Raw genomic sequence first — 13,857 nt, 5'->3', positions numbered from 1 at the left:
CCAGTATGCACCCATTCTAGAGGCATTAATGATGTATTGAACGAGGAGTTTGCTGCTAGGGATTACAGACCAAATTTTTGTCCTGAAATGCACTCCTCCCATATACCTGTATGGCTCACTTCATTCAAGTCTGTCCTTAGGTGGAACATTATCAGATAAGCTTTTTGTGAAGACTCTGTTTAGATTATTCCCTCTTCATTTTCTCTCCCCAATCCTGCTTTATTTGTTATTGTAATTCTTTCACCAACTGACATAATATGTACTTTGTTGTTGTTGATGATGATGGTGTATGTTTGCTTATTATCAATTTCTCTCACCAGAATATAAGTCTTTGAAGTCAGAGACGTTGTTTTTGTTAACTTTTCTCTCACAATTATACACTCAACAATATTCGTGGACTATTGAATAACAAAACACAGGAAATTGAAAACATAACCCAAAACACATCTAAATAACAAATAAATTAATATTCATATTAAAAATTATTTGTATAGAAGTAAGCATTTGACAAAATACAAAAATCATCGTTATAGTTACAATATAGTGACAAAATTTATAATTAATTTTCACCTTCATAGTGTTCTAAGGATTTCCTTCTGATAGAAGTTTATGTTCGGAACACTGAAAGTACACTTTGTTCACAATCTGCACTTGGCAGTGAGGCATAGAGTTCAGCACATAAAAGACACAAAACAAGTCAGGGAGAGGGAGATTCAGGATTTGGCATTATTCTACACCCTTGGAACAAGACAAATGCTGGGGAAGTGGCCTAGATGCAGAGCTGTGCTTCTGATAGATGGTGGGATTCTAAAAGGAGATGGCACTTGATTTACCGTTTTGTTACCCAATGAATCAATCAATACTTTCTACTGATTATATCTTTCAGATTGTTGCCATATTCATTCTCTCTTAGCTGTCTCTCTGTCCATTAATGTAGTTTATTATGGGCTCTCATTTAGTTAACTGCAGTTCATTTTCATATGGTCTCTGATTTAGTCTCATGATTTTTTACCTGCTCTTCGGTTCTAAAATGGTCTTGTATTCAAAACATATCGTCACTTCAAGATTCCTCAGAACATTCATTGCTAAAGATGTTATTACTATTTTAATTGTTCTTGTTGATTGTCTGTCTCCTGCCACCTAGAATATAAACCCTAAAAGGGGAAGGTTTTTTTTTTTTTTTTGGCTGTTTTGTTTCTTGATATACCCCTACTTAATATACACTCACTAAATATTTATTGAATTAATAGCAGAATAAATGGTCAAGGAATTATTTCTAGTCTTTCTTAATTCTGATCAGGCCCAGGATCATAAGCCTGACTGTGATTTCCAAGAATGTTTTCATGTATATAACAACTTTTCAATCTTCTTTTACTTCCTGTCTTCTCTCCCTGATCCCCAAACCTCCTCCCTCCCTCTCCCCACTCCACCCCCTGCCGCAGCACACACAAATTAACATCTATATTTTAGCCCACCCTCCCTGCTTCATGTTCCAGGAATGGTACCCTATTCTGAAGATCTGTTATTTAGTTAAGCACACGCAAGGCATAAAATTCATAGCATCATTTAAGGAGTTAATTGAATGTTGCTAGAGCTTAAAGAACGAAGGGAAGAGAGGGAGAAGATGAAACAATACAATCATGACTGATCTTGTATATCCTATTGTATATTCTCTTGTATAAGAGAAACAGAGAAAAGGAAGCAGGAAGTTGGGACACAGATGCACAGATGGTTGGGAATGCTGAACTGGGATAGGGCTGTGATCATTACTACAGTCTCCTGAAAGACCCCTTTGCATCACACTGTCCTCATCATGTTATATTATTTTATTCATTTACTAGTTCTCTTTGTCAAAAGTTTTGCCTGGTCAAACAGGACCTTTCAGATATGAAATTTGTTTTGAGATATGGACATATATTTGAAACCCATTAAATGAGTGGGGTGGGGAGGGCAAGAATACTTCAGTTTTTCCTGCCTCAGTTGAGGGAAATCCAGTGTGAAATCCACATTGACTGGGAGATAAAATCAGAGGGTTCCCATGTCCTTTTGGATCTAGCTGTGAGCAGTTAGTAAAAGCAGAAGCAGGAGATGATAGGCATAGGTTGATATAGAATATGTCTTTATTTTTTCTGTTTTGAAATTTAGAAAATTTAAGTCAGTTTGGGTACATAACTTAGTTGCCTTCTAGAAAAATCTTGATTCAATTTAACTAAAATCAAAGCCCTTTCAATCATGATCATATTAAAGAAAACCAAAGGATAGGAATCAAGATACCTGCCAAGCAGAACCAGTGTTTCAGTCAAGTTGAGGGACATGTTTTCATTGAAAGCAGAGAACAAGGAAGAGAAACAGGGAAAAAGTGGCATGGAAACAAGAATCAGAAAGAAGATGGCACTGAAATTTATGAAACTCTCATGGAGACCCAAACTTCTTTTTAAGTTCTTTTCTAAGGCTGGCCCTGGTTATAAAACCATATGACTTATGACTTTGCTCAACGTAAGAAAATGATGAATTTTTCAGAGATTTTTGTTTAAGCTATCTGGAAGAGAGACACATGATTCTGTATACTACTATAAGTGATATGTTGATTTTAAGATAATTTTTTTCTTACCCGGCAATTTCACTAACAAATTTGCTCAAACATCTCATATTAGACTTGTAGATGAGGTGAAGGAACACAAAATTTTCTTTGCCAGAAAGAAAAATAACTTCCTTCCTTCCCTCTTTCTTTCTTTCTTTTCTTTCTTCCTTTCTTTTTCTTTCTTTCTTTTCTTTCTTTCTTTCTTTCTTCCTTTCTTTCTTTCTTTCTTCCTTCCTTCCTTTCTTTCTTTCTTCCTTTCTTTCTTTCTTTCTTTCTTTCTTTCTTTCTTTCTTTCTTTCTTCTTTCTTCTTTCTTTTTCTTTCTTCTTTCTCTCTTTCATGAAAGGAAAGCCAAAATGGTATTGAACTGAACTGAAAGATTGTATCTGTGAGTGAAATGAGTGTAGAAAGAAAGTAAAGTATGTCATAAAGAAATGGCCTATTAGGACTTTCAACCAGATAATCCTATCATTAAAGAATAAGCTTGCCTGAATGCTATGTATGTATATCTGTTTTCTAGCCAAAATCATACTATTGAAGTTTTTGCAACAGTTGACAAATTGCTAATATAAAAGCTACTACCTTTGTCAACAGAATGAAGCTCTGGCAGAAGCATTTGGCCACTTTTTCAAATCCTTACATCTGAGGGACATCCTAAATGACTGAAGGACTAATGTAGTAATGAATGGTGCAAAAACAATGTTACTGTACAATTGAGGGCAGTTATTAATTTGTTTCAGTTGGATGCATATGCCAGAAAGCTCTGTTTATGCAAGCCATTCAAAGAGAGAAAGAGATTGCTCAGCCTGAGGGAACAGAACAGTGAAACATTTCTTAAACAAGATCTTTTCTTGAGTACAACACAATGTCACTTTCACAAGTTTATAGTCAAGGGGAAAAAAAAAGGAAAATTGTAATTAATCTTTTTAAGCTTTTCTCCAGATATTTAAATTAAGGAGCAGCAGTGAGTGGAAGATTCCACCTATCCACTGTATTTCTTCTCATGCCCATAAGAATAAGTACTTGGAAATATCAGTATTGCTGCTACACAAGGTGGCCTTCCTATGCTTACGTGCTGGGATTTCTTATATGCCTTTGAGCTTTTAAGTACTAAATAATTAAAATATGAATTGCTCATTGTTTGACATTTAAATTTCTATTTAAAACTCATAGCTTTACCAGTTTTAAATTGTCTAGACAAAAATCATCTCTGATTAAAGAATTATTCTACCCCCAATCTGCTTTTTTTATTCTAATTTGGATATATTAAAATTTATTTTTATTCCATAAACTGTTTTCATGTAAAGTTATATATTTAGAACATATTGGAATAGTACCACACTTTTACAGTAATTGAATAATGAGTCATCTAAATCTGCATCTTAATCATGCTGATTTTAAAGACTTTCCTGTTTTGACTTTTTGCTTTATTTTGTTTTGTTTTTAAGTATTAACAGTAAGCTTTAGGCAAAATTCTCAGAGATTGAAGATTGAAGCTTGGGAGAATAAGATAGCAAAAAAAGTCAAATTTTTAAGGAAAAAAGACAGGTACTGATGCCCTCTAAAACCAGCATATAATCTCCACAATTTTCTCCCTGATAATTAATCTCTCAAGTTTAAATGCTCCCTTCTGGGCCATTTTACCAATAAGTTTCCAAAGACCAAAAGAAAGGGGGCGGGAGGCATTCCTGTGGGAAAGTAAGAGACTTGGAAGCAGAAAAGCTCTTTTGGTAAAAATCCCTGGAGTCAAAAGGAGGGGCTAGGAGGACTGAGACGGAGAGTACAAAACTCAGCAGACACAAAGAGGAAAGGTATTTGCATAATCTTCCCAGTTTGCTTTCCATTTTAGAGTGAAAATATCAGGAGTGAACCAGAAATTTTGTGTTTGGATACAGTGAAGGGACATTTTGAAGTATCTATATTATAGTATTATTATATTGCTGTTATTTTACTCAAGATTAAGAGGTTCACTTAAGTTAGTAGCAGTGTGGGAAAGATGTTGAAGAGTTCGTCATTGGAGGAAAAGGGGGAAATGGACATGACTGAAACTAAGTCTGTGACTGATCACATTCTGCTGTCTGTGTTATAGGGATTATGGGTACTGTTATAGGCAGTGGCATTTGGCTATATTTAAAGACCAAACATAGGGCATTGCTTTAAGACTTGTCTTCAGAAAGGACTTTATTTCGTTGCAGGCTAACGTGACTCTATTGGCAAGGCAAAACAGAATATAAGATTAAAAAATCTTACATCACATTGGTATTTGCATTTTTTTCCCCAACAAAGCTATGTAAAACACTCTGTGAAACCCTCCTACATTAATTCAACAAGGAATTAAGAAAATTTTGAACATACAGAAAATATCACAGATTGAAATGCTTTTGCCACTGGTGTAAAAATACATAATAAATACAAAAAAATTACCAAAGTGAAACAATGCTGTGATTTCTTTCAGGATGTGTGAGATGGCAAGTTTCTAAAGAAATATTTTTGTTTTAATTCCACTCGGTCACGTCAGGTCAAGGTGAGATAAAAGTGAATGCAACCCTCATTTTTACATTCAATTTCAATGTACTCTTTCTTTTATTTCTTTCTTTTATTTATTTTTTCTTTTCTCTGTTTCTTTGTCCTTGTAGGAGGTCTTCTTGGTCAAGTAATGAATTTTTAGTATTAGTATTTTCACAAAGGTATGAAGTTCTTTGCTTTATTTCTTCTGATCTCTGAATACTCACCTTGCATTAAGAATCTGCCCTATTTGTTTGGAGTCAATAATGCAACTCCATGAGTTGTGAGCACTAGAATATTACCTTTGTGCACTAATTAATTGAATATGGTAATGAGGGCATGACTACAAAGTCAAAGTCGGAGAAAATGAGAAATAGGGCAATTTATTTACCAATGCAGAAACTGTGAAAGCAGGTTTTACTGTCCCTAAAATGATAGTTTTTCATAGCTACATTTTACACATGTAGTTATATGTTAATATTTGAATAGCTATATCATGAGGAGTCCATTTTATTTTAGTTTTTAATTGAAAAATAGTGATAATGCCTTAAACCTAAGATAGCAAGCTATGTTACTATTGTATTAATTCTTCTTCCAGATTCCTGCTAAAAATGCTTAATTTATTTCTGCTTCAGATTTTTAAGCTTTAAATTTGTTTAACTCTCTACTACTACTTATTTTATATCCAGATCTTTTTATTATTAACTACAGTAGAGAGCATTTCTTGATCACCCTCACTGTAATTTAAGGGCAAAAATAAAATTGTATCCTAAGAAATAGCTGTTAATGCCAATGCAATAATTTTAGCAGACAAATGTGATTTCTCAAAAAATTACAAATAATCAATAGTCATAGATGAAACATTTTATTTTTTTATGAAAATCGATATTTTCTGTTTAAAAATTTATTTATTTATTTTAGAGAGAGAGAGAGAGAGTGGAGGGGGAACAGAGGGAGAGGGAGAGAAAGAATCTGGAGCAGACTCCCCGCTGCACATGAAGCCCAACTTGGGGCTCAATCCCACAACCCTGAGATCATGACCTGAACTGAAATCAAGTCAGACCCTCAACCAACTGAGCCACCCAGGCAACCCTCGGTATTGTCTGTTTAAAAAGGTTTTTCCTCACCCTACCCAACCCATTATAGGGGCCAAGGCAGACACCTCAACATGGGCCACTTGGCAGGAATATTTTCTTGAGTTAAAAACAATCAAAACCCAGCAAATTCAGGAAAAACTCTTTACTTCCCCCTTAATGCCCTAAATTTACATTGGAATCTATACATAAAAGAGAGTTATTAATAAGAGATTCTTTTTTACCTAGGAAACTTAACTGCATAACAGGGCAAACTTTGCTTTCCAAGCATCTCTTACCTTCCTGATAACGTCTTTCTCCTGTTTGTATTCCCAGACTCTACCTCTCTCCTTAACTCAGGATGTCACATAAGCCTATTATTGCCTGATTGTCTTTGGAATTTCATGTCTGTGTGGATTCTTCATATGTCATATTGGGGAGGAAGAATTTCTTCTACCCTTCAAGATCCTTCTAGCCGGACTAAGAAACAAATTGACATGAGACAGATTAACAGAAGAAAATCAGATTTAATAGTGTACATGTGGGGAATCCACACAAACATGGAAATTCCACAGACAGTGGAGCAGCATGATGCTTACATGAGCTAAGGAGAGGGGTAGCAGCCTGAGGATACAAAAGGGAGAAAAACCATTAGCAGGAAGGTGAAAGGAGATGTTTGGAAAACAAAGGTTCCCTATTATGCAGATAAGTTCCTTCTATAAAGAGGAATCTCTGTTAATAGCTCTCTTCCTGTACAAGCAGACAATTGAGGCACTTGTTCTGATTTTCTGGTTTGGATTGTGTTTAATTCAAAATAATGTTCATGCTAAAGTGGCCCATCTTGAGATGGCCTGCCCTTGGCGCCTACCTACAATGGGAAACTAAATTTGGTTTTCTCCTATCTCATGTCAATTTGATTCTTAGTCCAGCTAGAAGAACCTTCGATAGAAGAAAATTTCTTCCTCCCTAATACCACAAAAATAAAATTGGTGACGTTTTAACTAAAAATAAACAGATTTTAATTTTTCTTTGATGGTCAATGATTTCCCTCATATTTTAGGACATTTTTCATGCAAAGCTGAAGTAGATCCATAAGATACACTAACTATACTGAGAAAATGTGTATCATTAATGTCTCTGCACAAAATAGATTATGAAAGAAAAGAAGATTGGAATTTATGGAGTGGGAGTTTACTACAAGTGTCACATCTAAAATCTGCTATTATTTTCAAAGGTATGGTCATGGAAGATGACTACCATGCTTTTCCACAAAATGTCACTTTGACCATTGTCAAAGAGAGATTACATTAGAAAACTGGACTGATGATGTATGGCATTTTCTCTGATCATATTAAATGTAATGATGATAAGGTATTGTTAATACAGTATTTTGCCATTTGCATGTCAACTTGTAGAATTTTTATCTATTTAAAAAATTTTCTAAAGCAATATTCTTTCACCAAGGGTAGATGCTCCCAACATAAGGAGGGAAAAGTGCAGATGTAACTGAACTAATGTGAATTTACTCCTTGGTGAGTTACAGATAGAAACTACACGAGATGGAGTCTTCACAAAAGGAAACTTTATTTGCAGCAAATAAAGAGATCACAGGGAATAACTTTTCAAGGCTGTGACTCCCCGAGCAAGGGTGAATGAGCACCTTTTACTTAGGGCTATAGAATGAATATTTAGGAAGGGGGGACTTCTCATCATATATAGAGGTGAGCATAAGGTTGCACATGTGCCTTAAGGAAACATGCCTATATATACACTGTATGCTAAATAAATGAGGCTTGTGCTCCTTCTTGGGCAGAGATTTTAGTGTTAAAATTAAGTAAAGGTAACTGTCAGTAATTCCATAGTCCATCTGTGCAGGGGTGAGTCGGGTTAAGCTCAAACTGGTTTGAGTGGTCTAGGCCATGAGAGCTCTTAATTTGGGCAGTTCTTATTGTTTGAGAGGTAGTTTCGGTTTCCATCACAGGACGTTATGCCCATTGAGTCTTTTGCCTGAGTTAGGAGATAAGCTGAAAAGAAGAGCTGAAGGAAAAATGTGGGACAAAAGTTGGTGCGTGCAAGCAGGTGAGCAGTAAAGTTCAGGTCTTGGAGTCTAGCTGGTGACACAGATATTTAAATTTAATTTTAAACATAATTTTCTGATAATGCTTGATTAGAACAGAATGAAGACAGTGGTTAAATCTAGAAATAATCCTATAAATAAGGATATTATATTATTTTGTGTGCTCACCAGAAATATATTATATAATGATGAGTCTATCTATCCATTCCTTTTACAATACCACACAATTTAATTCTCTCCTTCCCTTACTACAGCTATTATTGAAAATAATCCCTTGTGTAATTTAAGTATCTGTAAGTACCTTAATGTGACTCAGTTTCCCTATTGCATTATTTATTTTTCCTTCAACTATTGGCCACTTCAGTTTACTTTCCATTTACAAATCAATCTGTGAATATTTCCAGTCTCACTGTTGTGATTTCAAATACAAGTGGCCACACTGTGGAAAACATTTTTGTTACAGTAATTGATACATAAAAACAGCAAAATTAGCTTTCTCCTAATTCAAACATGATGCTATTACAAAAAAATAATCTAAGAATTTTTTTCCTATATTTTTCCATTTAGTCAAATATATAGAAACTGACTTTTGAGAAAGGATTCATTTAACATTAATATTTCAGAGCAAGATTAGCCCAATGCAGTAATTTGGGGCTTCTCCATTTAAAGCAGTGATTCATAAAATATAATGTAGATCTGAATCATCTGGGGGTGCTTGTTAAATGCAAATTCTTGGATTCTCCACCACATTCACTGAAGCAGAATTTCTAGGGGGAAATTTTTATGCAGATAAATATGGATCATGTCTGCCAAAGACTTAGCTAACTGAATGAAACTAGCTAGCCTCTTAAAAGCTACAGATTTCCAATCCTTCTGTGTTTTTTGAAACTCATCTTAAAATTCACGGAGTGCAACAAAATTAGCCAGTTTTCTTTTCTGTAAAAAAGGAACTAACATTTGTTAAAAAGCTGGAAATTGGAAGGGTAGGATTCAAATGCAGATCTGTCTGGCTCCCAAATTTGTGCACTTTCTGCGGCAATATGGACATCTATTCTAGTTTAAGTGTTTCTTGCATGAATATGTGAATTACTTTGCTATCTTTCATTGCATAATCATATAGGGAAAACAGAAAATGTGGAGCTAGATTTTGCCTACACTTAAGTTACAACTTACTTTATAATTTTGAAAATAATGTGAATGAAAATCTTGCCTTCGTATTCTCCAAAACCTCTATGACCTTTATCTTTCAATTTTTATTTACACATTCCTTTCCTCTAATTCTTTCCCCATTTTTCTTAATGTTTTACTTTTTAAAACCCATTTTGACCTGCATGTCCTGAACTAATTTTCAATGACTTTGTTCTCAAACTTTCATCTCTTATCTCTGTGACACTTTGCTTTATCTCTTTTACAAAATGAATGGAAGCAACAAAATGTGAGTGAAAAAAAATACTGCAATTCACTTAAAAATTTTTATTTTGAAGTGCTTTTTTTCTAAGATTTTATTTATTTATCTGACAGAGAGACAGCGAGAGAAGGAACACAAGCAGGGAGAGTGGGAGAGGGAGAAGCAGGCTTCCCACTCCAGCAGGGAGCCCGATGCGGGGCTCCATCCCAGGACCCTGGGATCATGACCTGAGCCGAAGGCAGATGCTTAATGACTGAGCCACCCAGGTGCCCCATTGAAGTGCTTTATTTTCAAAAGACTGCAAAAAGAATATAAAAACTTCCCTTATTCCCTTTACCTACATTTTATAAATGTTACATTTTATTACATTTGCTTTGCCATTCCCTCTCTCGCTCTCTGACTCTCTCTCCATATATGCTCAGGAATGAGTAAGTTACACATGCCTTATTCAGTCAGACTGTAATTATCAAAATAAGAATATTAATATTATTTATATAGTCCAAAGATATTCTAATTTCATGTTACCTCACAAGCAAACTAATTTACTAGAATTTGATCATGGATTACATGATGTATCAGTTATCATGTCTCTTTAGGCTTCCTGATTTGGAAATTTTTCTTCATTTTTCTTTCTTTCAGAACCTTTGCATTTCGTAGAGGAAAGGACAGTTGTTATGTAGAACATTCCATACTGTGTATATTTATCTTGTAATTTACACTGGTTATGCATTCAGCTCATGTTTTTCTGATAAGAATTCCATACCTGGGTGCCTGGGTGGCTCAGTTGGTTAAGCGACTGCCTTTGGCTCAGGTCATGATCCTGGAGTCCCGGGATCGAGTTCTGCATCGGGCTCCCTGCTCAGCGGGGAGTCTGCTTCTCCCTCTGAACTCCCCTCATGTGCTCTCTCTCTCTCTCATTCTCGCTCTCTCAAATAAATAAATAAAATCTTTAAAATAAACAAATAAATAAATAAAATTAAAAAAAAGAATTCCATAACTTCAGTTTTCAATGATTCATAACAAGAAACATATGTTGAAGATTAGCTCCATTAGTAAGTTCACAATGAAGAAAACTGGCCCATCACCTATTTTTCCCTGTAAATATCTTGTGGGGAGATGCTTTGTGACAGTATATTTTCATGTTTATCATAATTTTGCTCATAATACATGGATGATTAATACCTGTGTTGGGGAGGAATAATTTCCTCTGTCCTTCAAGGTCTTTTAGCTGGACTAAGAATCAAATTGACATGAGATGGATTAACAGGATGGCTCAGTCGTTGGGCGTCTGCCTTCGGCTCAGGTCATGGTTCCAGGTCCTGTGACAAGCCCCGCATCGGACTCCCTCCTCAGTGGGAAGCCTGCTTCTCCCTCTTCCACTCCCCCTGCTTGTATTCCCTCTCTCGCTGTGTCTCTCTCTGTCAAATAAATAAATAAAATCTTTAAAAAAAAATCAATGTATGGGCACCTGGGTGGCTCAGTTGGTTAAGCGACTGCTTTCAGATCAGGTCATAATCCTGGAGTCCTGGGATTGAGTTCAGCATCTGACTCCCTGCTCCATGGGGAGTCTGCTTCTCCCTCTGACCCTCCCCCCTCTCCTGTGCGCTCTCTCTCTCTCTCTCTCAAATAAATAAATAAAATCTTTAAAAAAAAATCAATGTAGTTTTGTACATATGGGCAATCCACACAGACATTCCAAAGACAGGCAACATGGCTAATATGACATCCTGAGCTGAGGAGAGAGATAGGGTCTGGGGATGCAAACAGGAAGAAGACCATAAGCAGAAAGGTGAGAAGAGTGCCCTATTGTGCACCTAAGTTTCTTAGGTAATGAGGAATTTGTTGATAGCTCTTTTTGGTACAGTCTCTCCTTTTCAATGTAAATGTAGGCCACAGAGGGGGAGGTAAAGAACTTTTCCTGAATCTGGTGGGTTTTGTCTGCTTTTAGGTCAAAAAAATATTCAGTATTCATTCCAAAGTGGCCCATCTTGGGGTGGTCTGCCCTTGGCCCCTACACCTGAAACAATTATTGCTATTCATTTCATCTTGCTGGAAAAATATTATTATGATAGTTGTCAATGGTGATGTAGTAATTTCGTTATTTATTATACATTTATTACCTGGAAATTAGCCACAAGTTAGAGCTTTCTTCTGTTGGTCTATCTATCTAACCATCTACCTATCTATTTATTTATCTTCTAATTTTTATTCATGATGGTATGATTGCATGGATTCTTATTTTATTCAGTGAGTTTTAAATATTTTGAGTCGTATATTAAGACTATAGAAGAACTCATTGAATTTTCTGTTTATGACAGTTAGTATTTCAGTTTTTATATTTAGGCACTTGATACATATAGCATATATTCTTATTTATGGTAAGATATGTGGGGCACTTGAGTGGCTCAGTCGGTTAAGCATCTGCCTTCGGCCCAGGGTCCTGGGATCGAGTGCTGCATCAGGCTCCCCGCTTAGCGGGGAGCCTGCTTCTCCCTCTCTCACTCCCCCTGCTCGTGCTCTCTCTCTCTCTCAAATAAATAAATCTAAAAACAATTGTGGTGAGATATGTGATTTTAACAATTATATTCTGTTTGTCCAAAAACACTGTCTAGTTATCTCAGCACTATTATTTAATGATTTATTTATTTATTTTAGAGAGAGAGAGTGCACAAATAGGAGTGGCAGAGGGAGAGGGAGAGAGAATCTCAAGCAGACTCCACGCCGAGCATGGAGCTGAACGTAGGGCTCCATCTCACGACCCTGAGATCATGACCTGACCTGAAACCAAGAGTTGGATACTTAACTAACTTCATCATCCAGGCTCCCCAGCACCATTATTTAAAAGTTCATCTTTCCCACAGTGATTAGAAATTCCATGTTTAAGATATATTCTCTAATATTTGATATGTATTCTTAAGATATGACTTATCATTCATGTTGTTTATGTGTTCTGTATCTCATTTATATTTTGTCTACTTAGACAGTCTTGTAGTGAAGAGTCTTTGAATTTCCTTTAGCCCAGTAGAAGTGCATGCTATGTTATCTGGTACAAAGATACTCATCTAAAATGTGAATTGTCACTTTTAGCCTTAAAAGAAGCATTGTCTGCATGAATAAAGCTATTCTGTTTGAATTACACTTTGGTATAAGATTGTTACCAAACAATCTATCAGAGCAGCTAACCCAGGAAAGCAATGGGAAAGCCGTAGCACACTGCAGCAGCCAACTGCTCTATCTCGGGAATCCCGAGGGGGCTGGACAAATCAAAAGCATAGCTCCTGGCTGGGTTTGCCAACACTGTTTCTGAATGAACTTGGATAAACTCATCACAAGTGAAGCCAATAACTCAGGAGATGATGGTTTGGAAAGGAGAAAAGGAGAAATTTATTTCAGGTGCCTACAGCCAGGGAAGGTAGCAGGCTCAAGGCTTAAATGGCCTCTCTACAGGCGAGATGGACATCTAGAGTTTTATAATGAGAGGGTGGGGGGGGGTTGGTGGTGTGCAAGAGAGTAGATAGGTACATGTGATCATGGGTGGGAGTTGATATGTATTTAGCCAGTAAGAGATGTATAGGATGTGGTCTTCTAGGCATCCCTTTGCTATCCCTTTTCTGGTCTGGTGGTTGGGATGTTCTAGTCATTGTAAAACACTTTCATTAATGGTTCAAGAAAATGCAATAAGAAATAATGAGTTTTAGTTAGAACATGAGTTAATCAGTCTTGTCTCTTTCTGGTTTTAACTGTTGGGGTCTATAGTTGAGCAAGGAGACTCACTAACAAGGTAACAAACCTCGCATCTTTATTGTTTCAATTCCCCTGGTAGATCTTTGGCAATCTCTTATTTAGACTTTTCTTATTACTTTATCTCTTATATTAAGCAAATAGTTGAATCTTTTTTGTATATGAATCAATTTGGAAATATTTTTTACAATACGTTGCACATTTATTGATATGTCTGCTATGTTTAGTCTCAATTTTGTCATATGTTTTTAATCACAGATAGTGAAAAGGAGGAAAAATTATCCTCTACCCTCCAACATCTTCCAGCTGGACTAAGAATTAAATTGACATGAGACAGATTAACAGGAGAAAAGTAGCAGAGTTTTATTATGTATGCATGGAGACCAATCATGAAATTGAGACCCAAAGAAAAGACCAAGGAACACAATTCATATTTTTTAGACAAAGGGACAATAAGTTGTGAGAAATTGACA

At 35.9% G+C, this 13,857-nt stretch overlaps 1 long non-coding RNA gene across 1 annotated transcript in view; it reads right to left on the bottom strand.

The window, feature by feature from the left end:
* LOC141373752 (uncharacterized) overlaps nt 1-2,710 on the bottom strand; it is a 30,821-nt gene extending 28,111 nt beyond the window's left edge. Inside the window, exon 1 of the long non-coding RNA XR_012380071.1 lies at nt 2,612-2,710. This is a non-coding gene — a long non-coding RNA (uncharacterized lncRNA). The remainder of the gene's footprint in view (nt 1-2,611) is intronic.
* Nucleotides 2,711-13,857: the final 11,147 nt, after the last annotated feature.

The sequence above is a fragment of the Callorhinus ursinus genome, unplaced genomic scaffold (assembly GCF_003265705.2).
Source record: "Callorhinus ursinus isolate GAN/ISIS: 27379988/994484 unplaced genomic scaffold, GSC_fseal_2.0 scaffold1, whole genome shotgun sequence".
Lineage (NCBI taxonomy): Eukaryota > Metazoa > Chordata > Mammalia > Carnivora > Otariidae > Callorhinus > Callorhinus ursinus.
Note: the sequence above shows the minus strand (reverse complement) of the source record. Positions and strands in the feature narration are given on the sequence as shown.